Source organism: Dermacentor silvarum, chromosome 3, assembly GCF_013339745.2.
Source record: "Dermacentor silvarum isolate Dsil-2018 chromosome 3, BIME_Dsil_1.4, whole genome shotgun sequence".
NCBI classification, from domain to species: domain Eukaryota; kingdom Metazoa; phylum Arthropoda; class Arachnida; order Ixodida; family Ixodidae; genus Dermacentor; species Dermacentor silvarum.
Window position 1 is genome coordinate 107,790,475 of NC_051156.1, and position 15,418 is coordinate 107,805,892.

A 15,418-nucleotide genomic window follows, 5' to 3' on the forward strand; every position below is an offset into this window, starting at 1 on the left:
ACTTTGCTCAACATGCTCACTTGGTCTATCGCAGGTAGCATATGCATGAACGTACGCTATAGGCCACATTTCACAAAGAAAACAAGCTACTATACTCACGGACAACTTTCTGTGGCGATGAGAAAACTACGGAGGCAAAGCGAGCACAAGTGAGTGCGCTTCTGAAAAGAGTCCCACATTTTAATCCACGTTGGTTAGGTTCGGGAAGAAAAAAACAAACAGATTATTAGCAACAGTTAAATAAGACGGAACACACCACTGAGTGTAAAAGTTTACTTATTACAGCGAAGCTGTTAAGGGCTCACTCTTTGATGGTCGCGTCCGGCAATAGAAGAAAACTCTCATTGATGATAAGTGGTTCTTGAGGGAAAGGGAAAGGTTGGCGCTATCTTCTGCAATTGGCCGTATGCTGTATGTGCGAGTAAAAGCGCGCGAGGGCGAGGGACGCGCGTTTTCACGGGGAGCGTACGCACAGCGGAGAGCAAACGCGACTTATGTGCGAGTGAAAGAGCGCGAGGGCGAGGGACGCGCTCTTTCATGGGGAGCGAACGCACGGCGGAGAGCAAACGCGAGTACGCGACTTCTCAGTGGAAGGGGAGCGGTGGGTGAGGAGGGCATCGATGCATCCTAGACTGTGCGTGTGCGTGACCAGTCTCCCACTGCGGCGCATGCGCGCAGCCCTGCCGGCCTCTGCTGCCTGTGCCGCCGACTCTCTCCGGGCTCTCGCCCGCCTCTCCACTAACAGTGTCGACAACGGCGTTTAGCTACAGTGCCTAGAATATATTCTAGGCACTGTAGTTTAGCCGTTCCGTCGCGTAGCCAGCGTTTGGACAGCGGTTGCGTGCGGTCACACAAACAACGCTCACAACTGTTGTCGATGGCGGCGGGCGGCGTTTTGCCCGCGTTCGCACGGAACACGCGCGGCGTTGGTGACGTACTTATGAAGAACGTACCAACCTTTGCCGTACATCCTATACTGTAGCGACCATAAGGCCATGGCCCCTGTGGTCACTAAATAAATGAAAACCACCGGATCATATATATATATATATATATATATATATATATATATATATATATGACGCGAGCAGGAGGTTGCGGACGTAGAACAACATGGTCGCCCGAACACTGCCTTTAATCTTCATCTTTCTCTGCTTCCATGCACGGACCATATGTGCACCGTCACACACACACACACACACATATATATATATATATATATATATATATATATTTCTCATTCTTTAATAGTTCAAATAACCAATTACACCATCACATCTTAATAGTCATAATTGGAAATACACAATTCCCACGATAGTGCAGCTTCGCTGGTCTTCCATCTGCACTCCAGTGGAAGGGCTGACAGTTTTTTTTTTTTTTTTTTTTGCGGATTTTCCCTTCCGCGTCTGGGCAAACGTGAAACCGTCGCACGTGGAAGCTGCATTGATTCAGCGTCTGTTCCGAGCAGCCAAACGCTGCCGCACTATTTGGCGCGGTAACATATGTGCAGCAGCCACACGCACGTAGCTTTCCCTTCATTGCCAGAGAAAGTTGTCCGCGAGTATAGAGTCCTACTATGTGATCATGCATGTCACTTGCGAGTAGGAAGTAAAGCACGTGGTAGGTTATAGTGTGGGTTCTCCGTGCAGACGGTACGGATGCGGCAGCGACAAGCGGCCGCCGTACGTCCATACATTACAGTTACGCAAACAAACACAGTAGACTGCCGTTATAAAGAACTCGAAGAGAACGTCAAAGTCCGTGACAGCAGGTTTTGCGCCCCAACTCGTGGCGCTGTAACGTAAAGATATTGAAAACTTCGTTTCCATTTCTGCAATCAACCCGATTGGTCAAACATTTTTCAGGCCACCCTGCTTCGCTGGTCTGTCACGCGGCGTTAGGAACATGTGTGCACTGATTATGCATGATTAAACCAACCAAAAGAAAAAAGTTGTCGCAGTTTCACCCGAAAGGCGAAGCATCAATTGCGATAGCAACTTAGTAGAGAGCTATACGGAGTAAGGATAGTAGTTTTATCCGCTGTACAAACTTGGACATGCAGCAGCACCGGCAACACACAGCACTGTTGTCGACGCCGTCGGCGTTTTGCCCGCGTTCGCACAAAATGCGTGCGGCGTTGGTGACTGTTGCCGGAGCCTCTGATATAAATAGGCACTTGGTGCCGCAGCTAAACGTCGCCTCCCTTTCCTGCCCCCCCCCCCCCCCCTCCACGGCCTTTCGTGCGTCAGAAGAAGGCGCGTTTGCTCTACATAAATGGTGATTGTAAAGGAGGAAAGAGACGCCTACTTCTGCAGCCCTTGAGGGAGCACGGCACAGAACGCGCGTTTGTTCTCCGCCGTGCGTTCACTCCCCGTGAAAGCGCGCGTCCATCGCGCCCTTTCACTCGCACATACAGCGTTCGGCGGTGCGCGGCGACGATTTCATCTCCATTGACGTCATACGGAACCTCACGGCGACGGCGACGGCGACGCCGACGGCAGAAATCTGCTTTGGAGTGTCCATATAATTGCTATCGCAATAAAATAATTCTTTCGTATTCCATCTCTATTTCACACGCCGTTAAAGGTACCGCGAATACACACAGAATTGCCGCGTGACTAGCCGCTCGAGGCACTTTGCGTGCATTTGCGGGCTTCTTTCACGCTCGGAAAAACACTTTTATGTAGCAGGTATTGAGCAACAAAAAGCTGTATCGGTAGTTTTTCATGTTGCTCTACAACTTTCTCATTGAAACTTTGATAATGAGGACAGTACTTCTCGAGTTAGATAATTAATTACAATTACCCAATTAAATCTGAGTAACTAAACAATTACTGGCGGCAACTCCAGTGTACTGGAAACTATACACACTAGGTTTGCTTCGCGTAACGCCGTTCCTCTTTTTTTGAAATCGTGCTGCGTGATAACTGGGGCACCCTGTATAATTAAGGAGAGCGTTTCATTTGCCTGTTCAAACAACGCTGCGGGTCACCGCCCGATGCTTGCGTTGGCGGTTACGTAAATTTGACGTCAGGAAATGGGAATAAAGACAGATTGGAATAGCTTTACGTTAAAGGGCCCTAGGAGACAATACCAAGTGAAGACATCGATATCCATGAATTTCCAAGTGAATTTTATTGGTGGGTAGGGCTAAATGTATATATATGCTCACATGATGTGACGCACAACGAGTTAGTGGCATGAAAAAACACGAAAAAAGGTCATCTGTAAGTGGTGCTAACGCGCGGTACAAACCGAAAGAACATAACGAGAACCGAGAATCGCCCAAGAAGACGGCTCGAAAATGCCAATTATAGCCGCGTACGTTGCAACAAGTGACCTCTTATTGTGTGAGCCCTATTAATCCGGCACCCACAGATTGGTTTCCGTGGCATTTAATTTCTCCAGCCTGAATTATCTCCAGTGACATCTCGTTCCAATGTTTGGCGATCACCGTGAAACTTTTAAGACAGGATGTCAACCGCGATGTCGACGAGGGATTCAAGATCAGTGCCGGATTAGGGTGGAGGCTATGGGGGCTGCAGCCCCGGGCCACCAACTTTCAGGAGCCCCGCTCGACCATTAGAAAAAAAAAAAAGAAGAAGTTGCTGGGCTTGCTTGCTGCCCACGTTATCATCGAAAACCGACGGCCGGGGCAACTTCCTCACTGCCCTCGCGTTCGTTTTATCTCGCTTGCTTGTTTTTGGTCAATGAACAGCGTGAAGGAAGTCATTCTTTGTTCCCATTTTGTCTCGAGTGATGAAGTTTGAGCCTGACGTGATTGTTTGTCCTTGTCGTATTGAATGTAAACATTGATTTAAAAGTTAAATCATTGTACATGACTCGTATGGTTATTTCAATGTTCAAGTGTTGCAATTTTAGAGTCGTTTTGTTGAATGTTATGCGTCTATAACTTGATTGAATGCCTAATAAATTTTCTTGTTTTGAAGAATATGCTCTTCTGTTTTCTGGTCCCTGCTGTGTGCCAATGCAGCACTTCAACTACTTGTGAATTTGTGATGTAGTTACGCTTTAAACATACCGACGTGTACGTCAGATAATAACCGTTAAATGATGCTTGAAATCACGCTAATAAATTAGTTTCCCAAACCCATAAAGATGATGTATATTTTATCACTAATCAGCCAACCTAACATGTGGGCTTCGAAAAATTCAGCGACTTAAACCAGTCCTCCTCCTCATCATCGTCATCGTGGTCATTAGGGACCCAAGGATGCAGTTAGCCCCCGGCACCAAAATTTCTTAATCCTGCACTGATAGTGATGCTCGCGAATCCTATCATTCAGGTACCTTCCTGTCTGGCCCGCGTACGCTTTGCCACACGTATAGGAAAGGAGGATCACGTACACAACAATCTCCGCGCATGTCATATATATATATATATATATATATATATATATATATATATATATATATATATATTGTTACGCCCGCGAAAGGCGTTTATTGAACAGCCAGCCAGGTAGAGTTAGTCGCGACGGCCTTGATCAGCTGAGTGCCTGTCGAGATTCCGCTAGCCAGCCGCACGTCGTCTTTTTCTTCACCCGTCTTGGATGCCCCACATTCTGTTAAAGCGTAAGTAGTAGTAGTAAGTGGTTCGTGAGGAAAGGGAAAGGTTGGCGCTATCTTCTGCAGCCCTTGAGGGAGCACGGCTCAGCGCCATTAAAGCGTAAACCTCGAATGCACGTAAAAGTGTCGCATTTCCCTCCACGCAGACGAAGCCCACCGGGTAAGTCAAACAGGCTGTCGAGAGACGAAAGGCTTTAAACGGGCGACATGAGTAATCAGTCTTTGCTGACCATCGGCTATTTGATGTGAGGTGTGCTATACGGTATAGGTCAATTCGCTTATACGATCCGTGATAAAATAGGGCCCCGCATAGTCAGCCAGTAGCTTTTCACATAACCCACGCTTCCTTGCTGGTTTCCACAGCCACACGAAGTCACCAGGGTCATATATCACGTGTCGGCATCGGCGGTCGTAGCGTGCCTTCGAGCGGTCTTGTGAAACTAGCGTGCGTAAAGAAGCAACTCGTCGGGCCTCTTCAGCAAGAGAGACGGTCTCGGATAGAGAAAGAATATCGTGGCTTGAAAACGGGAAGATAGTGTCCAATGTATAACGCGGCGGACGAGCATAAAAAGAAAGAAGGGACTGTAGCCCGTAGTTTCGTGCTGTGAGGTATTGAATGCGTACGTAATGAAAGGTAGCACGCTGTCCCAGTTCTTATGATCGGACGCGACATACATGGACAGCATGTTAGTGAGGGTTCTGTTGGTGCGTTCCGTAAGGCCGTTTGTTTGTGGATGATACGGGGTGGAATGTCAGAAACTTGAAGCACATAGACGGAGCATCTCTTCGACCACGTCTGCAGTGAACTGGCGCCCACGATCGCTGATCATGACTCTGGGAGGTCCATGTCGGAGAATGACAAAACGCAGCAGAAAAATACACACTTCGGTGGCAGTAGCCGATGGTATAGCAGCTGTCTCACAGTAGCGTGTCAAGTGATCGGCACACACGACAATCCAGCGATTCCCATCAGATGACCGCGGGAATGGACCGAGAAGGTCGATGCCGACTTGCTCGAAAGGAGTGCTTGGGGGTGGCACTGGATGTAGTCGGCCAGGCGGAGCGCTCGTCGGACGCTTGTGACGTTGGCACTCGTTGCAGCTGGACACGTATTGGTTGATCGTCTGGCGCATTTTAGGCCAGTAGAACCTTTCTTGCGCCCGATAAAGCATTCGCGCAGATCCCAAATGACCAGAAGTTGGATCGTCATGCATAGCGCGCAAGATGGAAACGCGGAGACTCTCCGGGACCACCAGGAGATATCGTGGGCCTGTAGAAGAATAGTTCTTTTTGTACAGCTAGTACTCCGTCACGAACGCAGAAACGAGTGGATGGTGCTGATTTCCTGGCAGTAGTGAGCAGTGTCTCTAAAGTTCTGTCCTTTTGCTGGTTGATCTTGAAGGTATTAATATCAGTAGATCCTGGCTCCAATGATGCGATATAGCGATCGAAGTTGTCCGCGTCGCAGTCCGTCGTCGGAAGCGGAATGCACAAGAGGCAGTCAGCGTCGGCGTGCCGTCGGCCGCTTTTATAAGAAACGGTAAAATAATACTCTTGTAAACGAAGTGTCCCACGCGCAAGCCGACCTGACGGATCACGCAGATTAACCAGCCAGCAAAGAGAATGATGGTCTGTCACCACAATGAAGGGGCATCCGTACAGGTATGACTGGTAGCGCTGTACTGCGAAAATCACTGCGAGACATCCTTGCTCTGTGACTGTGTAGTTGCGCTCGGACTTGCTTAAGGAGCGACTCGCATAGGCAACGACGTGTTCTTTGGCGTCGACGCGTTGAATAAGAACTGCGCCGACTCCAATACCGCTAGCGTCCGTATGAACTTCTGCGGGAGCAGCCGGGTGGAAGTGTCGGGGAATGGGATGGGACGTCAGAAGTAACTTCAGCTCCCGAAAACTGGCCTCGCATTCAGGGGACCATTCAAAAGGAACGCCCTTCTGAAGGAGGAATGTCAGCGCGGATACGCGATGTTGGCAAATCCACGAATAAACCGACGGAAATACCAGCAAAGGCCCAGGAAACTGCGTAGCTCTTTCACTGAGCGAGGTTGTTTGAAGGCTTCGACAGCAGCAGTCCTCGCTGGATCGGGTCGTATGCCGTTCTTGTCCACTAGATGGCCCAAAACCAGTGTTTGGCGCTCTCCAAAATGGCATTTCTTCGAGTTGAGCACCAAACCTGCTTTTCCCAAGCAGTCTAGCACAAGATCGAGGCGTGCGTTGTGCTCAATGAACGTGCGCCCGAAAATCACTACATCGTCTTGGTAGCACATGCACACTTCCCACTTCAAACCACGCAGGATGTCGTCCATGAAGCGCTCGAAAGTTGCAGGTGCATTACACAGCCTGAACGGCGTCACATTAAATTCAAAAAGCCCATCTGGTGTTACAAATGCCGTTTTCTCCTTGTCTGTCTTGTGCATAGGAATCTGCCAGTACCCCGACCTCAAGTCGACAGAGGAAAAGTAAGATGCTGATGAAAGGCAGTCGATAGCATCATCGATACGTGGAAGAGGATACACGTCCTATTTAGGGATGGTGCTGAGACGCCGGTACTCTACACAAAATCGCCATGTCCCATCTTTCTTTTTAACCAGAATCACTGGTGCTGCCCACGGACTGCATGATTCTTGGATTACATTCTTGCTTAGCATTTCGAGGACTTGGTCGTTGATCACCTTGCGTTCCGATGGTGAAACTCTACACGGCTTCTGTCGCAAAGGCTGGGCAGATCCCGTATTTATGCGATGGTGTATACGAGAAGGAGGAAACGATGGCGGCCCCGCTTGCTGCGAAAAGTCAAACAGTGCGGCATGTTTTAGCAGAATATTCGCCACTTCATGACGCTGTTTAGTGCTGAGCGACTTGTTCACCATAGCTAGAATGGAGGAGTCTACAGCAGGGCATGCATTAACGAAATGGCGTTCATCCGCAGAATCAGGGGCCTCTGTAAGAATGGCGAGTGACAGCACTTGATCTTCATGGTAGGCGGCAAGTTTCAGGCCCTGTGGTAGTATTGCAGGTTCACTGGAACAGTTTACAGTCCACAAGCTAGTGCATCCGTGAACAACTGACCTCTTGAATATTCCTCTTGATGCAGCTCAGCCGAACGGGTTCGACGGTAGCGTCAAACGTTCTGTCGGTGGTAGGGAAACAGGAGACTGAAACACAGGTTGCAGATAACGAAGGCACAACTGTATCCCTGGTTACACAAAGAACACTTTCGTGATACGGCGGGCTCTCCATAAACGCAGCTGAAAAGCTCGTACCTACACTAATTTCTCCCGCCCCACAGTCGACAGTGGCACCACACAGTTTAAAAAAATCAAGGCCCAGGATTACGTCATGCGTAGAATGAGGTAGAACAGCGAACTCTGCGTTAAATATCTGACCACCCAAAACAACATCCACATTGCACACCCCGACGGGATGCAATAAGTCCCCACTCACACCGCGAAACGTATCGGTACGGTCCCAGTGAAACATCACTTTTCGTCCTAGGAGGCTTTAAACGCAAGACTCATCACTGAAACGGTGGCTCCCGTGTCCACTAAGGCCATTGTCGAAACTCCGTCAATCAGTACAGACACCTTATTTTTAAACATACAGGGTGGAGGTATCTCAGGCGACATCGAAGGTTGTCCAGCGACCTCACCTCCAACGGCCGCGCTGACTAGTTTTCCGGAGGTGGCGACGAGAAGCGACGCCGCGGAGAGGCGACCGGCTTACGCGAGGAGCGGGTGGTGGTGTCAAGCTGCGGTCAGATGCCGGAGAACGGTTCCGCAGCACCCCCGGGCGCTGGTGAGGGATATGTGTGCGGGGGTGAGTACGTTTCATGTGGAGTGCGGTACCGCTTAGACATCGTCGATAGCTCGAACCTCGGTGGTTGGCGGCGATTGCAGTACCTGGCAATGTGACCTAATTAAGTCGCCGCAGCTATAGCACACAGGTAAACGACGATCGATGAACCGCGCCTCGACGCGCTCAGCCGTGGGGGGTCGTGTAGCAGAGTGAAGTGGCTGTGCCTGCTGCACAGGAGGGACGGTCGGCCAGTGTGCAAACCTGCCGGGGTGAGGGTGTTCTTCATGTCGTTGATCGGGGGTAAATGCGCCCTGACGTGGCCCTGGAGCTCCTCTGTGGTGGATGTCCGTGACACAGACCGACGGCTGCCACGAAGCGCACGGTGCTGCAGGTGACATGTGTTGCGGGGAGTAGGCAACAGGTCGTTGCATGACGTTGCACGCAAGCACCTCGTGTCGCAGCAGTTCTTCACGCACGATCTGCCGTATAGTAGACGAAAGATCGGTAGACGGGCTCTCATCGACGCTGGCAACGGTTGTCAAATTTGCCAGTCGTCCAAATTTTGGCACAATGCGACGTGTCTTCGACGTCTCAAATGTACGACAGTGACGTACGACATCCGAGACGGAATCGACGTGTTCCCTGCCTATCAGGAAATTATAGACATCTTTTGGAATTCCTTTGAGGAGATGTCCAACTCGGTCTTCCTCAGACATCTGGGAATTCAGGATTTTGCACAACTTGAGGATCTCTTCTATGTATGTCGTGCAAGTTTCTCCGGGAGCTTGAGCTCTTTGAGCTAGGGTTCGCTCCGCGCGCTTCTGTTTGGCATAGGAGTCGCCAAAACACTTCTTAATTTCTTCAACGAAGCGCTCCCACGTTGTTAGCGAGTCTTCGCGGTTTTCGTACCACATCAGCGCTGTCTCACTCAGAAACAGTACGACGTATTCAAGCTGAGTGACAGAGTCCCAACGATTGTATCGGCTCACCCTTGCGTAGTGCGTCAGCCACTCGTCGACATCTTCGCCCGCTTTTCCCGCGAACGAGCGTGGTTCCATGTAGTGCTGCAAAGGTCCAACCGGCGTCGACCTTGGAGCAGGGACAACTAGAGCTGGCGTTTGTCCACTTCCGTCCTGAGCCATGGGGACAGTCGCTGGCAAGAGACCGGCAAGACGGCGGCTCCGGCGAAGTTCTAGGTGTTGAGACTCCGTGGCACGTTGTGTCGTACCCAGCACGCTCCACCACTTTGTTACGCCCGCGAAAGGCGCTAATTGAACAGCCAGCCAGCCAGGCAGAGTTAGTCGCGACGGCCTTGATCATATATATATATATATATATATATATATATATATATATATATAGTGGTTTCGTACGCACTTCCGAGATCCTTCACGAGCGTGCTTGCCTCACTTGCAAACTTGAGCTGCTTTTAAAAACCCACCTTCATTCCGGCATGTTTGCCGATCCTTTTGAGATGATGGGGAATGTTAAGATACTACGGGATCACAGCCGTCCTTTGTCGGTGCTTTTTCTTTCCGTCGCGGAACACATATATCAACTCACCCTTCACAACTCACAAATCACTTCTGTTCAACTCACGAGTACGTCTGAATAGAAGTGATTCAAAGTACTCAGAATCTTCTATTCCCAGTGTGCCCAAATATCCGTCACTCAAAAAGTACACGAAGGAGCAACACAGACACAAAATAGTATTTTGTGGATTTGGATGACATACAAAGTACTGATTTATGCACTCAAACTTTTAAGTAATTGTGGTATGCCGGCGCTGTGCGAAAGCTGCGCGCTGCAAAAAAAAAAAGCTGAATTTTCGACAAGCTAGCTCAAATATTCGATGCCCTCGCATTGTCAAAAAAAAAAGGGCAAGCTTACATTCGGTCGTGCAAAGCTTAGGCACAGCGAAACTGTCGATCCTCAAGTCTTACTGGCTGCTACAGCTAGGTATTAACTTGGTTGGTGCTAGGTCTTAACATGGTTTGACTTAACTACACATGTAGGGAAGGTATTCTCGAGCGATCATTTTCGGAGGTACCTTCCCTTTGGCGACATTTGGCGTGACTAGCGCTGGACGCGTCGGCGCCTACGGGCGACAGCGTTCCTGGCATGGCACAAACGCAGGCAGGCTAACCAAGGTTGGGACAGTTGCAACAACGCTGTTGCTTGATGACTCCGAATGCGTTGGAGGCTAGCTGCTCCATATCTAGCGAAAGTTGACAAGACTGGGCGCAGCTCCTTTTATGGCAAGCTCCGAGGCCAAGCGCATGCACAGTGGGCGAAAGCTATGAACAGTGTACGGTCGGCACGCAGCGGACGACACGCCAGGATGACGTCATGGCGCTCGCGTAGTAGCGCGCAGCTGGCGGGTGCTCGGCGGAGCTGTGTCTTTGTCGGGCGAAGCGAGCGTGCACATGCGCCGGCGGTTACTGGGCAACGCGAGATGACGTCATCGCTACTGCTCCGGCGCATGCGCGGCTAGGCAAGCGGGCGGCGTCGGCAGCAGCTCTGCGTGTTGCCTCGTTGGTACTGCTACAATTTCTTTCTGTCTATCTCGCTCTCATTTTCTCTTTCCCTCTCCTGAGCATTCTCTCCTTCCATCTCCTTAAAGTCCCATGTCAAGGAAACATGTGCACGGCACGGAGAGGAGGCGAGGCACACGCCGCTCCGCGAGGTGGTTGCTAGGAAACGCAGTGACGTCATAGCTCGGCGTGGTTTTGCGGCAGCAGGCGGCACTTTTTTACTGTTAGCTAGAACAGCTTCGTTGTTAAAAAATCACTTCCCCTTCCGCTCCGTGAGAATGGTCGAAAAGCGAAGCTGTGTTAGTTTTATTTATTTTTTTAAATTTAAAAATACCCTCAGGGCCATATGACATTAAAGAGGGGAGTGGTTACAGAGTAGTAAAGAAAGACGAATCAAACGAACCAGTGCAGTGAGTTCTGGTAATACAATAATTCTCCTGATTATACAGTGTTAGCTAATGTTTCGCGAAAAAGTTTGTTATCGGTGATGGCTACGATACTTGAGGGAAGGTGGTTCCATTCCTGCGATGTACGGGGGATGAAAGACTGAAAGAAAGACTTCGTGTGACATGAATCAATTCCCACGTTACTGCGATGATCGACGCGGTTTGAAATGTATTGAGGCCGCATTATCAAGTCGTCGTGAAGCGTGGTGTGATGGAAAATTTTATGAAATAGCGAAAGTCGGGCGACTTTGCGGCGGTTAGCTAACGGAATAAGTGCTAGGTTAGTTTTCATTGAGGTTATACTCGCGGTACGGTTATAGTTAGAAAGAATCAAGCGGGTAGAGTTATTTTGTACTAGTTCAAGTGAGGTAATGAGATTAACGTGACTGGGATCCCATATTGCAGATGCATATTCAAGTTTCGAGCGTATTAGAGTCTTATAAAGCTGTAGTTTTAAAGTAGGCGGTGTTTTCGAAAAGTTGCGCCGTAAGTACCCGAGCATGCGATTAGCATTGTTAATGACGTACTCTATATGAATGGTCCAATTTAAGTTATTCGTAATATGCACACCGAGATATTTATATGACATGACGAAATCTAAGGTAACGTTGTTAAGATGGTAGGTGCTAGGAGTAGAATTAGATCTGTATACGCGCATTATTTTACATTTCTTAATATTTAATTCCATCAACCACTTCCTGCACCAGTCAACTACATTATCAAGATCAGATTGGAGCGTTAAAGTATCATCAGAGCTGTTAATTTCCCGGAAGATAACAAAATCATCTGCGAACAGATGTATGTTAGATGATATTGTAACAGTTAGGTCATTAATATAGATAAGAAATAATAGTGGTCCCAGCACAGACCCTTGTGGTACACCTGATTGTACTTCAGTAAGTGGAGAGTTATGACCGTTAGCAGTGACGAATTGGAAAGAGTTTGTAAGTAAATGCTCTATCCATTTTAAAAGGTTAGGGTCGATATTTAGTAAGCTCAGTTTAAAAAGTAGTAGATTATGGCATACTTTATCAAATGCTTTACTAAAATCCAAGAAGACACAGTCAGCGCAGGATGAGCGATCCAGGATACGATGCAGCTGATGGGTGAAGGATACTAGTTGAGTTTCGCAGGAATATGATTTTCTAAAGCCATGCTGTGCTGTAGTGAAGTATGAATTAGACTCTAGAAAGTTTGCCAGATTGCTGAATACTACAGTTGCACCCAATGTTACGAGTGTTACATGTACATGTGTTGCACGTGATGCGACTGCGTAAACACAAGTTCACAAAGGTCTAACGAGCTTATATTGAAACGTTCCGGGGCGAGAAGAGGCAGTGACTTCCGACGCTACTCGACCCAGTGTCCAGTTCATTCGTAGAAACCTGCCGACCCGCCGCCAGAGGCATCGGCATAGTCACGGACACCGTGCGCGTTCGGCGCGAACGCGGCGAAACGCGGACGGCGGGGGAAGAAGCTCTGCGCGTTGCCCGTAATCCGATAAGGCAGGACGCACAGTAACACCTTCTCTTATCGCCTCTCCTCCTCGCGCCCAGTGCGGCCTCTCATTGGTCGCCTCCTCCCCCAGCACGCCTCTCCACCTCTGCTGGTAAGGTAACCTGCCCTCCCCAGGCGCGGCTCTCATCCTCTCCTGGTCAAGTGACCTGCGTGACACTGGACAGACGACGAAGTGTGGACTAAGAACAGCTCCGCTGTTAAAAATGCGCTAAAGTGTTCAGGGCATTATCAGGTGAATCATGTGTGAAGGTGCTTCTTGTGGATTCTTACGCCTACATTTCCTCACCTAATTACCAACTTGCAAAGGCACACCTTCCTGTATTGTTTATGTGGTACCAGCATTTGTATGTCTCTATACTTTGTTTCATATATCAGGTGCAGTGCTGCGGAAGCTACACAAGAGGTTCGGTCACGAAAATTTATCACTCCGCGTGTTCCGTCAATGCTTCGCTGCACGCCAAGGGCGTTTACTCGCGTGAGCATGCACGTGAGGCTGCTGTGAGAGGCTGCATATCAAAACCCGTAACGCAAAACTAAGAAAGCAATGTGATATAAAAGAACGCATTAGCAGCCGTATTGTATGTGCTTAAGGCCTAAAACATTTCATTCAATACTCAGCCTATATAAAGAACAGTTTCGCACAATTACAGTAAAAAAACGTCGAACTATTTCTCACTGCGAATGCAGCCACTGCAAAAAGTCTATCTAGCCTCCACAGCGTTGCAACTGATGTCTGAAACGGAATACGTCATAGTCAACGCTGGTGTATGTATGTATGTTTCTCCACAGAAACGCCATTTGCTTCTCGTAGCTACCGGTGCCACCCATTTCAAGTCTGCCAATGCGGGCCTTTCGCCCATCCGAGAAGCAGGCCTCAGTATGGGCTGTTGAAGATAGGCTTAACAAAATCAATGTGGTTCCTTTCAAGCGGGTTTATTTTGCATTGCACCCATGAGACACCAACAAAATATTTATCCATCATTTCGTATATACCAAACTTTGAAACCTGCGTTCTGGTTGAAACAATTTCTAAAGCAAACTTTAATATATTCGCGCCTTTATGCAGGTAAGCGAAGGGGAAAACAGGACCGCAGTTCCTTGTCACCAGTGGGACTACGACATCGCCAACAAGGGAGACAGTATCGTGAGCCGTTTCAACCTGGTTTGCGACCGCGAGTTTCTCTACGACTTGTCTATGGTCGTGCCCGTGATCGCGTCGGCCCTCGTGGCTCCAGTGCTCGGGTTGGCATCAGACCAGGTGGGCAGGAAGCCGGTGATGCTAGCCTGCGCGTTCGGCCAAATCCTCGCCGCTATCGCAACAAGCTTCGCGCAGACGTACCCGTTCTTCGTCTTCACCCGGGCCCTGACATTTGTGGCGACCGACGTCACCTTCCTCACCACGTTTATATTGATCCACGAGGTCACCGGGGATGCGCATCGCTCGATATTCACGCTCATAGACACTGCCGTGCCGGGCGTCATCGTCCCGCCTCTAATGCACGTGCTGTCTCTCCTCGAACCGCGCTGGATGCTGGCCTGAGGCGCTCATCATCGTTACCGGCGGACTGCTAGCAGCATGGTGCTGGCTGCAGGTAGAGTCGCCCGCGTGGCTCATCGCCACCTGGGACTTGCCTCGAGCCGAGGGCGCGGTACTGCTGGCGGCCAAGACAAACGGCGTTGATCTAACGAAGGCCCGGTCTACATTTATGCTGCATCAAAGAGCAGTTGCGCCAGCTGGGCAAGGTTTACGCCATAGAGGCTCCGATAGAGGGCATCATGGAGACGATCAAAATGCGTCGACGCGCAGCCTCCGCGCTCCTGGCCAGGCTCACGTTAGACGCCATATTCATCGGCCTCATGATCAACGACGTGACCACAGGCGTTCCCTGGGAGGTGGCACATGTCGTTTTGTCGACGGCCTACTTCGTCTCGATCTGCAGCAGCATGCGGAGATACGGACTCCGGGAGACGCTGTCTGGTCTCATGGTCATCCTTAGTGCCTTCTCCATTTTCGAGGCCATAGCGATCTTCACCGGTCAGCAGATGGTGACCCATATTCTGCACGCGGGAATGAAGGTGGCAGTCTCCGGCGCCATGAGCGTCACGCTCTGCTACACGGCCGAGACCTTTCCGACGGCCGTGCGGAGCGCCGGCATCAGCCTTTCGCACTTCTCCGGCGGCGTCGGCAACGTCGTGGCCTTCGCCGTCATAGCCCTCGGCGAACCGCATGTGTTCTACGCGCTGTCGGCCTTCATGGTACTGCTCAGTATCGCGGCGATCCAATGGCTCCCCGAAGTCTTGATAGAGGGGCCGCAGCGACCAAGATCGCCTAGCCAGCTGAGCGAGCGCGAACGAAAAGCGGTGCTGCTGGCGTCGCTGGACTCCCGCAGGATGTCGAGCCGTACGCGCAGGGAGAGCACTCCAAAGGAGCAATCCAAGCTGACATATTGATTGTCCTCGTCGCACTACGCTCTACTGCAATGACGACAATGGCGCGCACGTTTCCCAGTGCTCGAT